Consider the following 17,992-nt stretch of genomic DNA (forward strand, 5'->3'; position numbering starts at 1 on the left):
TTTTTAGACCATCGGAAAGAGTGTCAGTCACGACTTCCACCGAGGTTGTTTCCTCTCCTTGTTCGGGCAGTGTTCGGCAGTCGGAGTCACCGGTCTTCTAGCCATCGTCGATCCACTTTTCATTTTCCATTTGTTTTGTCTTGTTTTCTTACACACCTGGTTTCCATTTCCATCATTCATTGTTGTGTATTTAACCCTCTCTGTTCCCCCCCATGTCCTTGTGTGGAATTGTTTGTTTGTAAGTGATTGTACGCTATGTTACTGGTGCGCATCGGGTTTTTGTACCCATGTAGGTTTTTTTTGTATTGCCGTGGGTTTTGTAATTAAACTGCTCCATCTATTACCATCTATTATCTATCTCTGCTCTCCTGCATCTGACTTCACTGCCACCAGTTCCGCAACCCTTACAGTGTCTCCCACTGTCCCTCCAACACCACTTTCAGCAGCATCTGGTCTCCCAACCAGGACCAACCGTGCTTAGCTTCAGAGGCAAGCAAACAGTGGGATGCAAGGTGGTATGCTGTTTACCTGGATCGATTCAGTCAATATAAACACACTTTGAGTATAGCCATTCCATAACTTCCCCATTTCTTCCTCTCTTGTGTTAATGTTGTTCTTATTCACAAAGCAGCCTTTAAATGTGTCTGACGTTACCTCTTAAACGTCAACTAAGTAGCCTAGACCTCGCTTCCTCTCTCTTTTTTTCATCCCTGGTTCATTGTTGTGTTCCCCCTCAGCTTTCATCGAAATGCTCTACATCGATAAGGACCTGAAGTAAGTTCACACCTTCGTGAACGTCTACTTCTTCCTTCAACTGAAGGAGAACGTGTGTGTGTTCAGTGTCTGTGCGTTCTTGCGTGAGTGTGTAAGCTTGCATGCCTGAAAGGTGAGATCTCCCTACCTCTCCGATCCCAACGACAGCCCAGCCTCCCCTCGCCTGGGAGAGAGGCCACTCACTCTCAAATCAATGAGCACTCTTCTCTCTGCACCGCGGATAGAGAGGGGAGGCGAGAGGAGCTAATGGCTAAATACTAATAGCTCTAGCATTGACAAGCGGTGCGCAAGTGATGCTTGACTACTTAATTCTCTTATCATGGCTGTGTGGTCCTATTTTGGTCATTTTAACACTAGAAGCACTGGGCCTCCCTGCCTGTAAGTACCCACTAGAGAACATTGCTGGGCGTAACCTTTAGCATACTCATCATATGCATATCAACCCGCAAGGTGCACAGGTCAAAAGATTTTCCATATTCCTAAACAAAAGCACTAGTGCATGAACAATTGTAAAGGGTGAATCGCATTAACAAATATTTGTGGAAATATATATTTTTAAAAAATGTCTTGTTTTGATCGAGTAAAGGATATGTTAGCTTATTTTTCTTTTGCCTATTAAAAGTGTATAGACTATTTTTGCTGTCTTTAAGAGTATTACAGTGTAATGCATTTGAACCATTTTATCTGTAGATTCAATTAGTAATGGACTTATAAGACGTAATTACAGTTCAGTCTTGCCATCTGCACGAGTGAATCCACCCCAACCTACTGTTTTAGAAAAAAGAATGGAAAAAAAGTTTAGAATCATATAGAATAATAATACTAATAGTAATAAGAGTAATATTAATGTACTATAATAAAAGGAGATCATACAGTATTTGGTGTTTGGCAGATGGAAAGGCTATCCGTATATGGTAGAGATACATATCTTTGTCACCGTCCATTTTTTTCTTCTGGTCACTGCCGATGGCAACAGAAATTGGCATGGTGTTGAGGATGCAAACACTTATTTATTTTAAATCTGTACACTGTGAGTGTTACTTTACACCTCTCTATCACTGATGTGGAGTACAGTTCCCCTGGTATGTTGTTTTACGCAGAGGGTGGGTCTTTGTTAACGGTTCTGAGCAGGCTAGACTTTTGCAGTGAACTTGTCTTCCAGGGAAATTGATGTGTAAAATTTGTCCAGGGTCACATTTCTGCAGTCTCAGATAGTCTCTCATCCTCTGGCCTGGTTTCATCTTTCCTCCGGCAATCTAAAGCCGTTGAGCTAAAACTTGGTTTCGACATCCGCGGCTATCCAAAACTTAATTCCGAATTTGTCCGGCTTGTTGGCCATGTATTGGCCATGAGTTTTAGCTGGGAACAGTTGCTCATCAACAGTAATGTCAAGCAATGCATTTGAATAGCAAACAAGCTTCCCGTGGTTACTTTGTTATTGTCATGCCATACACTCAAGATTGTAAAATGGCCTCAATTGCGCTCAAATCTTAGTTGAGAAATAAATCATACATCACTGAAATGCTGGGTATGGAAGCATTTAGCTGTCAAGACTCAATTGGAAATGCAAATGGTAAAATGATAAATCAATATATTTGCTCTTACTTTTCCGAAATGGGTAGGTATGTTTTGTGAAAAAATTCTAATTGAAATATAAAAAGAATATATTGCATTATAATTTTTATGATTGAGTATGCATCATTAGTATTTTTATTTAACCTTGTTTTAACGAGGCAAGTCAATTAAGAACAAATTCTTAATAACATTGATGCCCCCCCAGCCAAACCCTAATCTAACACGGACGACGCTGGGCCAGTTGTGTGCCACCCTATGAGACTCCCGATCATGGCCGGTTGTGACACAGCCTGGGAATGAACCAGGGTGTCATGCATAGGTGTAATAGGTGGCAGGGAAGTCAGGCGCAGGAGAGTCAAACTGAGTGTAAAATGGAGTCTATTAATAAAGTTCCAAGAGTATGCTCCATAACACTAAATATACAAACAAACCAAACATGGGTACGAGGACCCGAAGCGCACCTATACAACAATCACACTATACTGACAATAATAAAACAATCTCTGACAAAGACATGAGGGGAAACAGAGGGTTAAATACACAACAGGTAATGAATGGGATTGAAAACAGGTGTGTGGGAAGACAAGATAAAACCAATGGAACATGAAAAAAGGATCAATGATGGCTAGAAGACCGGTGACGTCGAACGCCGAGCACCGCCCGAACAAGGAGAGGCAACGACTTCGGCAGAAGTCGTGACACAGGGTCTGTCACCACACCCATTTATCAAGTTTGCTGATCTCTTGTGTTTATTAAATGGTTCACCACATTTTCTTTGCAACTTTGGATAGAAAACCAATTGCAGAATTAATGAAAATAAATTCTGTGGTCAAGCCAGCCCTCCATGAAACCACTTCAGTTGGTGCTTCTCTTAGCAACCTAATGTTTCAACCTCACTCTGCTCGAATAGTCCCAAAAAATGTAGCACAAACATCTAGTGGGTAAAACATGGTACACAAATGTATGGTAAAGAATGCAAGCAACTTCAATGGCTAATTTCTCTGAACAGGGAGAAAAAGATTCATAGGAAAGCAGCTGCTCCAAACTACTTGTCAGACATAGAGAACTGATGCAGTATACACCATATTGGGGTGGGATTGGCACGGGGGCGGTCTGTGCGTGGCTATTGATCATTTTATTGGATTCCTCATGTCTTACTCTTGTTTATGGTCCAAATCAGATTTAATGAACTATATTAATTGATGATTATATGAATAAAATAAATACAAATGGGCAATTTGGGTACAATCAATTAGCTTAATTTCACAGAGAATGCTAATCTTATTTCATCTTACCAAAATACACCAAATGAGTTTGCACACTAGATGCCGCTGTTCCTGCTACTGCCACCACACCCTTTTATCCATTTTGCTGGACTCTTGTGTTTATTAAATGGATCACAACATTTTCTTTGCAGCTTTGGGTAAAAAAACAATTGCTTTTGATCAAAATAAATTGCGTGGTCAAGTCAGCCCTCCATGAAACCAATTCAGTTGGTCCATCTCTTAGCAACCTAATGCTTCAACCCAACTCTGCTTGAATAGTCCAAACCAACGCCCTTTGGCGCACTTGTCTTGTCCTCTCAAGATAGTAATGGCAAAGAAAATCAAAAGGTTTACAGCCTCTGAATACTTTTCTGTATGTGATTAAAACATTCTGACAACTGAGCAATGTAAAATACTATTATTATTATTATATTTAGGAAAAGTCAGGGAAGGGTTCTAGTGTTAATGTGCGGCGGTTGCGGTCGGGTCTATGTTAGCTGAATGTTATTGGGTTGTTGGTGTCTGTTTAGATATTGATCCCCAACCGGTAGTCAGTGCTGTTCTGTTCTAAGGGTGTGTTGATGTTGTTTCTCAAGTGGTTCAGGGACGGGTGAGGTGGATGTTCATTCAGAAAGGCATCAGTTAAGCCTCCTCTCGTATGAGATGAAGTAGCAGTAAGATTTAGCGAATGGAGTCTGTCTGTATAATGAACAGGTTGGACCTGTTCCCTCCCTCTCTTTAGAGAAGATAGTATATGTCTCCGATGAACAGGTTCCTGGACCTGCCTCTTCATGTTAGACTGGTCGAGAGAAAAACTGTGCTACTCCCATCACAAATGCGTGCACACACACACACACACACACACACACACACACACACACACACACACACACACACACACACACACACACACACACACACACACACACACACACACACACACACTGTGGCCCTGTGTGAAGGCCATGCGCAGCCTACAGTGGTGTGCTAATTGCTGTGTGTGTATATGTCCTGGGAGGCTGGGTGACCGTGTGTGTGTGTGTGTGTGTGTGTGTGTGTGTGTGTGTGTGAGAGAGAGAGAGAGAGATCTCTTTGTAGAAACAGGCAGCTCTAGATTCAAAGTGTCCCTTTTATAACAAGGCTGCTTTCCTGTTAATGGAAGTGCTTTTAGACACAGACCAAGAGAGAGAGATCTGTATTTCTGGCTCAGAAAGTAGCAGGCAGGAGATGATATTTTCTTAAGTAGCCCGTGATTTGTGCCCACTACGGAGAGCGAAAGAGAAGTCAGGGAGATGGAGAAAACAGAGAGAGAGCCAGAGAAGAGCAATAAGTGAGTGTAGAGCAAGAGGTTGAAAGAGAGTGAGGGAATGAAAGAAAGCATGGGCAAAGAAGGGGGAGCGAGAGGGGGGACATGAGAGAGATGGAGACAGTGATTGTAAAGGTTTCTATAATGGTTGCTCTACTGTATTTGTGATGTGTTCAAATTTGTTTTGGCTCGTGTGCGTCCATGTTTTTTGTGACTAATGTTTACTTTTGGTGTGTGTGTCAGTAGTTCATCCTGAACCAGTAAAGGAATGATCCTAAATCCCAGCTCCAGCAGTTCTGCCTGACCCTGGGCACAGAGGGCAAGGAGCCTGACATCCCCCTCTACAAGTAAGCCACTGCTCTCTCCATCCCTCTCTCCCCCCTCTATAAGTAAGCTGTTCCCTTGGCTCCATACAAGCTGTTCTCCCTCTCTTATTCTCCCAGACCCTCTCTTTATCTCTGCTGTTATCTTTTTCATTCTTTCACATGCGTCTCTCACCCTGACCGCTGTCGTTCCATTCAGAGACGGGCTGAACTACTTGGGCCAAGGATTGTGGTGGAGAAAGGATGGTGAAGCACTCTGATTTGTCAAAGAGAAATGAAGTAATGAAAAGCCACTGTGTGTGTACAGTGAGTGCAAATGAGGTAAGATAAGGGAGTTAAGGCAATAAATAGGCCATGGTGGCGAAGTAATTACAATATAGACATTTAAACACTGGGATGGTAGATGTGCAGAAGATGAATGTGCAAGTAGAGATACTGGGGTGCAAAGGGACAAGATAAATAAATAAATACTGTATGTGGATGAGGTAGGTAGATGGGCTATGTACAGGTGCAGTGATCTGTGAGCTGTGAGCTGCTCTGACAGCTGGTGCTTAAAGCTAGTGAGAGAGCTATGAGTCCCCAGCTTCAGAGATTTTTGCAGTTCGTTCCAGTCATTGGCAGCAGAGAACTGGAAGGAAAGACGACCAAAGGAGGAAATGGCTTCGGGGGTGACCAGTGAGATATACCTGCTGGAGCGGTTGCTACGAGTGGGTGCTGCTATGGTGACCAGTGAGCTGAGATGAGGCGAGGCTTTACCTAGCAGAGACTTGTAGATAACCTGTAGCCAGTGGGTTTGGCGACGAGTATGAAGCGAGGGCCAACCAACGAGAGCATACAGGTCGCAATGGTGTGTAGTGTATGGGGCTTTGGTTACAAAATGGATGGCACTGTGATAGACTGCATCCAGTTTGTTGAGTAGAGTGTTGGAGGCTATTTTATAGATGACATCACCGAAGTCGAGGATCGGTAGGATGGTCGGTTTTACGAGGGTATGTTTGGCAGCATGAGTGAAGGATGCTTTGTTGAGATATAGGAAGCCAATTCTAGATTACATTTTTGATTGGAGATGCTAAATGTGAGTCTGGAAGGAGAGTTTACAGTCTAACCAGATACTTAGGTATTTGTCGTTGTCCACGTATTCTAAGTCAGAGTTGTCCAGAGTAGTGATGCTGGACGGGCGAGCAGGTGCTGGCAGGGATCGGTTGAATAGCATGCATTTAGTTTTCCCTGCATTTAAGAGCAGTTGGAGGCCACGGAAGGAGAGTTGTATGGCATTGAAGCTCGTCTGGAAGTTAGTTAACACAGTGTCCAAAGACGGGCCAGAGGTATATAGAATGGTGCCTGTCTGTGATTCCTCGCATAATATTGCTTTGCTTCCTTCTGAACCGTATTTGAGGAGAAGATCCAAGGAGATAGGGGGAGATAGGATGCAAGGAATCAAGAAAAGCTACATTGGGAAAAGACATATGCAACAAGGTAAATACCCCCTCACACATTTCATGCACCATCTGGTACTCTGGCAGTTTGATCATCAACACCCTTCCCTCTGTCAAATCTCAGAGAGAAAGCCCTCAGGAGGATTTTAACATTGGCGTCAGCACACAGCCCTTCAAGGGGCAATCTGCAATTCAAACAACAACAAAGCAGACACCCTGACACCTTTTTAGGTAAACAGCTTAGAGATGGGGCTGGAGAGATGTAACCACTCTCAAATTCATAGGCCGGGATATGGATGCAATACCTATGTTTTGTTTACAATTACATTGTTTACACACAATGGAGTAAAACAAGCTTATATTTTGGGTTTTGATGGGGTTAAACAGTTCACCTAAAATCATGAGATATTTGTAAGTTATATTGTAAGTTATATATCATTCATTTGAAAGTCCAAAAATGGATGTCACAATCGCAGATTGGCCCTTTAACCTCTTGAAACTAGGGGGCACTATTTTCATTTTTGGAAAAATAACGTTCTCAAAGTAAACAGGCTATTTTGTCAGGATAAGATGCGAGAATATGCATATAATTGACAGCTTAGGATAGAAAACACTCTAAAGTTTCCAAAACTGTAAAAATATTGTCTGTGAGTACAACAGAACTTATATTGCAGGCAAAAACCTGAGAAAAATCCAATCAGGAAGGGACTCTTATTTAGAAACCTCTGCATTCCTATGCGTCCCTATTGAGCAGTGAAAGGGATAACAACCAGATTCCTTTTTCTATGGCTTCCCTAATGTGTCTAGTGTCACAAGACATAGTTTCAGGCTTTTATCTTGAAGGTTTTAAGCTTGTCACTACAGTGTTAGCAAACTCCTCACCAGGGGTAGTATATTACAGACTACAGTGGTCACAGTAGAAACACTATTGATTTCCTTCATTCAAGCATATCACCCAATAATCTAGGTGTTTCTGTGTTGGAGTAGGGTGAGACCTTCACTCTGAGAATTCTAGTGCAGACTGGAACGTAACCTACCACAACCCTGGTAGAGATTGACCTGGTCAAATTGACATTGATGACTCCTCACCCGGAGCCAGGACCATCTAATTAAAATCTGGACCTCAAATCCAGTTCCACTGCTTTTCATTATACCCTCCTAATCAGGGACTGATTTAAACCCGGAACCCCAGGTTGGTGCAATTAATTATCAGGTAGAACAGAAGAAAACGGCAGTCATCCGGACCTCGTAGGGTAAGATTTGCATAACACTGGTATAAACAGGGCCCTATGTGAACAGTGATACTACATTTCAAATCAAACCGTTTGTCCCTACTCCCTAGGTAGACACCAATGTAACCAACACCTGTGGGATTGGGCTCGATTTGGAACACAGTTTGACAGTGTTTTTAAGTAAGGGTTCTGAGACTTCCATAATGAGCCCATGCAGACTGGAATGTAACCAACCAACCACCACTTTTAAAGACTGACATGGGCTGTGTCCCAAAATGCACCATAATATCTACAGTGTACAGCGCAATCAGAAAGTCTTCAGGCACCTTGACTTTCTCCACATTTTGTTAAATTAAAGCCTTATTCTAAAATGGATTAATTAAAAAAAATCCTCATCAATCTACACACAATACCCATTAATGACAGAGGGGGGGTTCAAATTTATAAAAAATTTAACAACAGAAAAACGTTCCCCAAGAAAACAGTGGCCTCTATCATTCTTAAATGGAATAAGTTTGGAACCACCAAGACTCTTCCTAGAGCTGGGCACCCGGCCAAACTGAGCAATAGTGGGAGAAGGGCCTTGGTCAGGGAGGTGAGCAAGAACCCGATGGTCACTCTGACAGAGCTCTAGAGTTCCTCTGTGGAGATGGGAGAACCTTCCAGAAGAACAACCATCTCTACAGCACTCCACCAATCAGGCCTTTATGGTAGAGTGGCCAGACGGAAGCCATTCCTCATTAAAGGCACATGGCAACCCGCTTGGAGTTTGTCAAAAGGCACCTAAAAAACTCTCAAACTATGAGAAACATGATTCTCTGGTCTGATGAAACCAAGATTGAACTCTTTGGCCTGGATGCCAAGCGTCACATCTGGAGGAAACCTGGCACCTTCTTCAACGGTGAAGGCATGATGGCAGAATCTTGCTGTGTGGATGTTTTTCAGCGGCAGGGACTGGAAGACTAATCAGGATCGAGGGAAGATGAACGGAGCAAAGTACAGATTGATGATGAAAACCTGCTCTAGAGAGCTCAGGCACTCAGACTGGGGCGAAGGTTGACCTTCCAACAGGACATCAACTCTAAGCACACAGCCAAGACAATGCCGGACTGGCTTCGGGACAAGTCTCTGAATGTCCTTGAGTGACCCAGCCAGAGCCCAGCCTTGAACCTGATCAAACATCTCTGGAAAGACCAGAAAATAGCTGTTCAGAGACGTTCCTCATCCAACCTGACAGAACTTGAGAGGATCTGCAAAGAATGTGAGAAACTCCCCAAATACAGGTGTGCCAAGCTTGTAGCATCATACCCAAAGGTGCTTCAACAAAGTGCTGAGAAAAGGGTCTGAATATTCATGTAAATATGATATATGTATATTTTATATATATACATTAATACATTATGGGGTATTGTGTGTAGAACGTGTTTGTAGAAATTGTATTGAATCAATTTTAGAATAATGACGTAGCGTAATAAACTGTGGAAAAAGTCAAAGGGTCGTAATTTTTTTTTTACCTTTATTTAACTAGGCAAGTCAGTTAAGAACAAATTCTTATTTTCAATGAGGGCCTAGGAACAGTGGGTTAACTGCCTGTTCAGGGGTAGAACGACAGATTTGTATCTTGTCAGCTCAAACGTTTGATCTTGCAACCATCCGGTTACTAGTCCAAAGCTCTATCCACTAGGCTACCCTGAATACTTACTGAATGCACTTTATAGTGTGCTACCAAAATCATTATGGGTAATATATAGGGAATATGGTGTCATTTTGGCACACCACTAGTCACCTCGACAACCCTGACCCCTCACCCTGATCCAGCTCTCTAAATGAGGTCATGAGTACAGAGACAAAGGGCAATTGGTATGAAGTGCATTCCATTAGAATCCCAACACACTTTCGCACCCACACACACAAAAATTCCACTCTTCGATTAGACAGGAATATGTGTCCAAGGTAGCGAGCGTTTAAAGAGTGCTTTTTGCATGAAGTGAAATGGAGAGTCACTCAGAGTGTTCTATACCCCCTCGATAGCTGTACAGAGAACTTGACTTAGTCTGTGGCCACTACTACAGACTCTAAAAGTCTGAGAGATAGGCACGCACTGTGTTTGTACTATACGTTGTCAATCTGCCTGCATTTTCATTCATTCATTGTACAGTACCTGTCAAAACTTTGTTAGCACCTACTCACTCAAGGGTTTTTCTTTATTTTTTCTATTTTCTACATTGTAAAATAATAGTGAAGACATCAAAACTATAAAATAACACTTATGTAATCATGGAGTAAACGTAAGTGTTTAACAAATCACAATATATTTTATATTTGAGATTCTTCCAAGTAGCCAGCCTTTGCATTGATGACAGCTTTGCACACTCTTGGCATTCTCTCAACCAGATTCATGAGGGAGTCACCTGGAATGCATTTCAATTAACAGGTGTGCCTTGTTAAAAGTTCATTTGTGGAATTTATTTCCTTCCTAAAGTGTTTGAGCTAATCAGTTGGGTTGTGACAAGGTAGGGATGGTATACAGAAGATAGGCCTATTTGGTAAAATACCAAGTCCATATTATGGAAAGAACAGATCAAATAAGCATAGAGAAATGACAGTCCATCAATACCTTAAGGCATGAAGGTCAGTCAATCTGGAAATTTTCAAAATCTTTAAAAGTTTCTTCAAGTGCAGTCACAAAAAAACATCAATCACTATGATGAAACTAGCTCTCATGAGGACCGCCACAGGAAAGGAAGACCCAGAGTTATCTCTGCTGCAGAGGATAAGTTCATTAGAGTTACCACCCAAAGAAATTGCAGCCCAAATAAATGCTTCACAGAGTTCAAGTACAAGACACATCTCAACATCAACTGTTCAGAGGAAACTGGGTGAATCAGGCCTTCATGGTCAATTTGCTGCAAAGAAACCACTGCTAAAGGACACTAACAAGAAGAAAATACTTGCTTGGGCCAAGAAATACGAGCAATTATATTAGTCCGGTGGAAATCTATCCTTCGGGCTGATGAGTCCAAATTTGAGATTTTTGGCTCCAACCGCGGTGTCATTGTGAGACGCAGAGTAGACAAATAGATGAACTCAGCATGTGTGGTTCCCACCATTAAGCATGGAGGAGGAGATGTGATGTTGTGGGGGTGCTTTACTGTTGACACTGTCTGTGATTTATTTCGAATTCATGGCACACTTTACCAGCGTGAGTTCCACAGCATTCTGCAACGATATGCCATCCCATCTGGTTTGCGCTTAGTGGGAATATATTTTTTTTCAAGAGGACAATGACCCAACACACCTCCAGGATGTGTAAGGGCTATTTAACCAAGAAGCAAAGTGATTGAGTGCTGCATCAGATGACCTGGCCTGCACAATCACCCGACTTCAACCCAATTGAGATGGTTTGGGATGAGTTGGACCGCAGAGTGAAGGAAAAGCAGCCAACAAGTGCTCAGCATATGTGGGAACTCCTTCAAGACTGTTGGAAAAGCATTCCAGGTGAGGCTGGTTGAGAGAATAACAAGTCTGTGCAATGCTGTCATCAAGGCAGAGTGGCTACTTTGAAGAATCTAAAATATAAAATATATTTGGATTTGTTTAACACTTTTTTGGTTACTACATGATTCCATATGTGTTATTTCATAGTTTTGATGTCTTCGCTATTATTCTACAATGTAGAAAGTAGTAAAAAATAAAGAAAAAACATTGACCGAGCAGGTGTGTCCAAACTTGACAGGTGCTGTATATATTTATGCAGGGCAATCTACTCAATAACAATTGCCTGAATCCTGGGATCCATCAAATCAACACAAACACACATATTATATACTGAATAAAAATATTAGCACAACAAGCAACAATTTCATTAATTTTACTGAATTACAGTGAGAAAATCAGTCAATTGTAATGAATTCATGAACCCTAAGCTATGGATTCACATGACTGCGCACACATATGTATCTCTTGCTCACCGATACCCCACCCCCAAAGAAAAAAAAGTGGTCCTCAGGAGCTCGTCACAGTATTTTTGTGCATTCATATTGCCATCTTTAAAATGCAGTTGTTTTCATTGTCCGTGGATTATGCCTGCACATACCATAACCCCACCTCCACCATGGGGAACTCACAACGCTGACATCAGCAAACCGCTCACCCACACAAAGCTATACACGCGGTCTGCTGTTGTGAGGCCGGTTGGATGTACTGCCAAATTCTCTAAAACAACATTGAGGCGGCTTATGGTAGAGAAATTAACATTAATTTCCCTTGCAAAGCTCTGGTGGATATTCCTGCAGTCAGCATGCCAATTTTACACTCCTTCAAAACTTGAGATGTCTGTGGCATTATGTTGTGTGGTAAAGCTGCACATTTTAGAGTGGCCTTTTATTGTCTCCAGGAGAAGGTGCACCTGTGTAATGATCATGCTGTTTAATCAGCTTCTTGATATGCCACACCTGTTATGTGGATGGATTATCTTGGCAAAGGAGAAATTCACACTTACAGGGATGTAAACAAATTTGTGGACAAAACTTGAGAGAGGTGCGCTTTTTGTGCGTCTGGAGAATTTCTGGGATTTTTAATTTCAGCTCATGAAACATGTGACCAACACTTTACATGTTGTGTTTATGTTTTTGTTCAGTATATACAGTATGTTTGTCTGTCTGTACGGTATGTGTGTGCTGCTTGGAACTGACAGCCTCCCTAATGCTTCCCGTATTGCAAAGTTTTCTTTGGTTTATGCTGCTTTTCAGTTTTTCTGTCTGTTTGATTTCGAATTCAGAAGCACAGAGGAACAGTTAGTATTTGTTTGGAACATGCCACAGGCCTCTTCATTTGTAAGTGAGAAATAGGATTTAATTATTGATAAAGTGACATAAGTGACCACATTGCATTAAAAATTAATAGCTTTCCTGAAAGTAATATAGTAAATTGGCTGTTAATAATTTAGGGTACTCAAAAACCCTGGGTGTTTTGTGTCTGTGTGTTTTATGCTAATGTTAGCATTTTTGACATCTACAAGTGTTGTTTGTTTACTTGTTCTTGCTTCCCCCTGCTGAAATCTAACCAAAATGGGTGATGTTAAATGTATTTTTAAATGTTTTATATGATATGAATATGATATTTTCCTCGTCTTTCTCCCTGAGTGTGCTGCTTTCTCACATATTTCTGCACAACACCAACGTTTGATGGGGCATTGTCTTTCTCTTATGTCTTTGTTTTATCCCTCCTCTCGGCGTGTGAAATTTGTAGCAGTGGAACACACATCTTCTTCCCATTCAGAGATGATGGGGGACTATGTGCTGTTGATATGTCCCTCAGATTAATCAAACCTCTTCTCCAGCTCAAGGTGCCTCTCTCCATCTTTCTCTCTATCTATCTTTCTATATACAGTAGGGCAAAAAAAGTATTTAGTCAGCCACCAATTGTGCAAGTTCTCCCACTTAAAAAGATGAGAGAGGCCTGTAATATTCATCATAGGTACACTTAAACTATGACAGACAAAATGAGAAGAAAAAACATCCAGAAAATCACATTGTAGGATTTTTAATGAATGTATTTTCAAATTATGGTGGAAAATAAGTATTTGGTCACCTACAAACAAGCAAGATTTCTGGCTCTCACAGACCTGTAACTTCTTATTTAAGAGGCTCCTCTGTCCTCCACTCGTTACCTGTATTAATGGCACCTGTTTGAACATGTTATCTGTATAAAAGACACCTGTCCACAACCTCAAACAGTCACAGTCCAAACTCCACTATGGCCTAGACCAAAGAGCTGTCAAAGAACACCAGCAAAAATCCCAGAACCACACGGGGGGACCTAGTGAATGACTTGCAGAGAGCTGGGACCAAAGTAACAAAGCCTACCATCAGTAACACACTACGACGCCAGGGACTCAAATCCTGCAGTGCCAGATGTGTCCCCCTGCTTAAGCCAGTACATGTCCAGGCCCACCTGAAGTTTGCTGGAGAGCCAATTTGGATGATCCAGAAGAAGATTGGGAGAATGTCATATGGTCAGATGAAACCAAAATAACTTTTTGGTAAAAACTCTACCCATCGTGTTTGGAGGACAAAGAATGCTGAGTTGCATCCAAAGAACACCATACCTACTGTGAAGCATGGGGGTGGAAACATCATGTTTTGGTGCTGTTTTTCTGCAAAGGGACCAGGACGACTGATCCGTGTAAAGGAAAGAATGAAGGGGGCCATGTATCGTGAGATTTTGAGTGAAAACCAGCAAGGGCATTGAAGATGAAACGTGGCTGGTTCTTTCAGCATAACAATGATACCAAACACACCGCCTGGGCAATGAAGGAGTGGCTTCGTAAGAAGCATTTCAAGGTCCTGGAGTGGCCTAGCCAGTCTCCAGATCTCAACCCCATAGAAAATCTTTGGAGGGAGTTGAAAGTCTGTGTTGCCCAGCAACAGCCCCAAAACATTACTGCTCTAGAGGAGATCTGCATGGAGGAATGGGCCAAAATACCAGCAACAGTGTGTGAAAACCTTGTGAAGACTTACAGAAAATGTTTGACCTCTGTCATTGCCAACAAAGGGTATATAACAAAGTATTGAGATAAACTTTTGTTAATGACCAAATACTTATTTTCCACCATAATATGCAAATACATTCATTAAAAATCCTACAATGTGATTTTCTGGATTTCTTTTCTCATTATGTCTGTCATAGTTGAAGTGTACCTATGATGAAAATTACAGGCCTCTCTCATCTTTTTAAGTGGGAGAAATTGCACAATTGGTGGCTGACTAAATACTTTTTTGCCCCACTGTATCTGTCTCTCTCTTCTCTCGCTTTTTCTCTCTCTCACTTTGTCCTCGCTTCTCTATCTTTCTCTCTGTCTGACTTTATTTGTGGTATTTTCCAGAAGGACAATACCAGCGTCTAGTGTCCTTCAGCATTCTCATATTATTTCTCTCTCTTGTCCTCTCCCTCATTCATCCCACTCTTCTTTTCATCTGTTTGTTGCAGGACCTTGCAGACAGTAGGGCCGGGCATTCTCACGCGCGGACCCGAGACTGTGGCTGTGTATTTCAAAGAAGAGAGAATAGGCTGTGGCAAGGGCCCAAGGTATGTAGACCCACAACAACCACCCAATAGGCAGAGTTAGCATGCAACTCAAATGGGACCCTATTTCCCATGGAGCACTGGTCAAAAGTTATGCACTATAATGAGAATAAGTTGGCATTTGGGACGAATTCCTTAGTGTGCTCCACTCTGCTCAATGCATGTCTAATGGGCTCTAGAAATAATGGCAATGTTTTATTGATAGTGTTTATCATAGCAATTAAGCTTTCAGTGGCTGTTCTATTGGTAGCAACATTATGCAGAATGAAAATTTATCGATTCATTATTGAATTGACATGACTAGTATTATAGAAACAACATCAATTTGAAGAGGGGAAGTGCCCTGTGACGAAGAGTGAGAGGCCGCACAGAGTGCGTCTCTCTCTGGAGATAGCTTAGCTCTGGTCTATGGAATTAGTGCGGCTTGCGGACACTAAGCCTTCCTTTACTCACACCCTGGACTATATCTAGGGCTAGCTGTGAAGATAGACGGCACACAGTGAGTCCCTCCGGTAGCGTCCCAAATGACACCTTTTTCCCTATATAGTACATTACTTTGACCAGGGCCAATAGGGCTGTGGTCGTATGGCTCTGGTCAAAAGTAGTGCACTATAAAGGGAATAGGGTGCCATTTGGGATGCAACCTCTCTCCGGGGCTAAGTGGGGTTTGGTTTGGTTCTACCTGTGATCTGTCTCTTCACAGGAAAAGGGCGTAAGGGGTGGGGAGGGCTTTTGTGAAGAAGCCTAGGGTAAAGCAAGTGTGAATCGCTGCATGAAGGAAGGCCCTTTCAGGGTGGAGGAGAGCATAAGAGATAAAACCCTTTGGCTCAGCTTAGGAGGAATAAAACGGAAATGCATCAAACATCTCTCAACCCTCTGCATTGGAAATCCCTCTCCTTGGCCCCCCTTGAAAGAGCTCTCTGCCTCTAAGCTGGTGATAACTTTGTCCCCTCCATAGTATCTCTACCCAGCTTACTGTTTTTATATTTACGGAATTTTAAGCCCCACTACCCCCCTGCCTCTTGGCTATGATCACATAATGCATAATATAATATATACTGAGAGCGGTACGGTAAACAGTGCCTAGCCCAAAGGCTTAGCTACCTCTGTAAGACGTATGCATGGTGCTAGCTACCTGGGATTGTTAGGAGGAAAAATGGGCTTTGGGGAAAGAAACTTTTTGATATAATCCTCTGTCTTTGGCCTGCTCTCAGACTACAGCATATGAAAAGGATGTTTTTAATATACTTAAGACCTTTTTTCTTGTCTGTCTGTCTGTCTCTCTATTTTATTTATGAATTTTTCTCCCTTTCAATCCGGTATCCAACAGGCGGTGATGGAGGCTGCTATGGACGCGCTCGAGAAATATAAATTGTTTGAAGAAGAGTCATTTGTAACCACCACTACATCTTATATGTTTAATCAGCCCTAGCTTTGTCTATAGAAAAAAATATAAATGGCTGCCAATGATTTAAGTTCCTGGGCGTACATATCACATATCACATATCACGCAAGGCTCTCTAGGGAGTGTGTGTTTACACAACATATCACCACGGGCAAACTACCTGCCCTCCATGACACCGACAGCACCCAATGTCACAGGAAGGCCAAAAAGATCATCAATTATAACAACCACCCGAGCCACTGCCTGTTCACACCGCTATCATGCAGAAGGCGAGGTCAGTACAGGTGCATCAAAGCTGGGACCGAGAGATTGAAAAAATGCTTCTCTCTCAAGGCCATCAGACTGCTAAACAGCAGTCACTAACTCAGAGAGGCTGCTGCCTACATTGAGACCCAATCAACGGACACTTTAATAAATGGATCACTAGTCACTTTAAACAATGCCACTTTAAATAATGCCACTTTAACTTACATTACTCATATCACATGTATATACTGTATTGTATACCATCTATTGCACCTTGCCTGTGCCGCTCGGCCATCGCTCATCCATATATTTACATGTGCATATTCTCATTCACCCCTTTAGATTTGTGTGTATTAGGTAGTTGTTGGGGAATTCTTTGATTACTTGATAGATATTACTGCACTGTCGGAACTAGAAGCACAAGCATTTCGCTACACTAGCACTAACATCTGCTAACCATGTGTATGTGACCAATAACATTTGGATTTGATTTGATGTACAGTGGTCTGTCCAGTCATTTGAAGAAGTTGGAACCACCATTACATGTTTAAAAGCTTCTTAAAAATAGCCTACAGTTGAATTCGGAAGTTAACATACACTTAGGTTGGAGTCATTAAAACTTGTTTTTCAACCACTCCACAAATGTCTTGTTAACAAACTTAAGGTTTTGCAAGTTGGTTAGTGCTACGCAAGTATAAAAACCATGGGACCAAGCAACTGTCATACCACTCAGGATGGAGACGCTTTCTGTGTCCTAGAGATGAAATACTTTGTTGCGAAAAGTGCAAATCAATCCCAGAACAACAGCAAAGGACCTTGTGAAGATGCTGGAGGAAACAGGTACAGAAGTATCTATATCCACAGTAAAACGAGTCCTATATCGACATAACCTGAAAGGCCACTCAGCAAGGAAGAAGCCACTGCTCCAAAACCGCTATAAAAAAGCCAGACTACTGTTTGAAACTGCACGGGGGACAAAGATCGTACTTTTTGGAGAAATCCCAACTGTGAAGCACGGGGGTGGCAGCATCATGTTGTGGGGGTACTTTGATGCAGAAGGAACTGGTGCACTTCACAAAATATATGTCATCGTAAGGAAGGAAGGTTATGTGGATATATTGAGGCAACATCTCAAGACATCAGTCAGGAAGTTAATGATTGGTCGCAATTGGGTCTTCCAAATTAACAATGCATACTTCCAAAGTTGTGGCAAAATGGCTAAAGGACAACAAAGTCAAGGTATTGGAGTGGCCATCACAAACCCTGACCTCAATCCTATATAAATGTTGTGGGCAGAACTGAAAAAGCATGTGTGATCAAGGAGGCCTACATACCTGATTCAGT

At 42.0% G+C, this 17,992-nt stretch overlaps 1 pseudogene; it reads left to right on the plus strand.

Annotated features, from left to right (window-relative positions):
• LOC135516976 (ribonuclease 3-like) overlaps nucleotides 1-17,992 on the plus strand; it is a 148,595-nt pseudogene that overhangs the window by 122,191 nt on the left and 8,412 nt on the right.

Source organism: Oncorhynchus masou, chromosome 28, assembly GCF_036934945.1.
Source record: "Oncorhynchus masou masou isolate Uvic2021 chromosome 28, UVic_Omas_1.1, whole genome shotgun sequence".
Taxonomy (NCBI): Eukaryota; Metazoa; Chordata; class Actinopteri; order Salmoniformes; family Salmonidae; genus Oncorhynchus; species Oncorhynchus masou.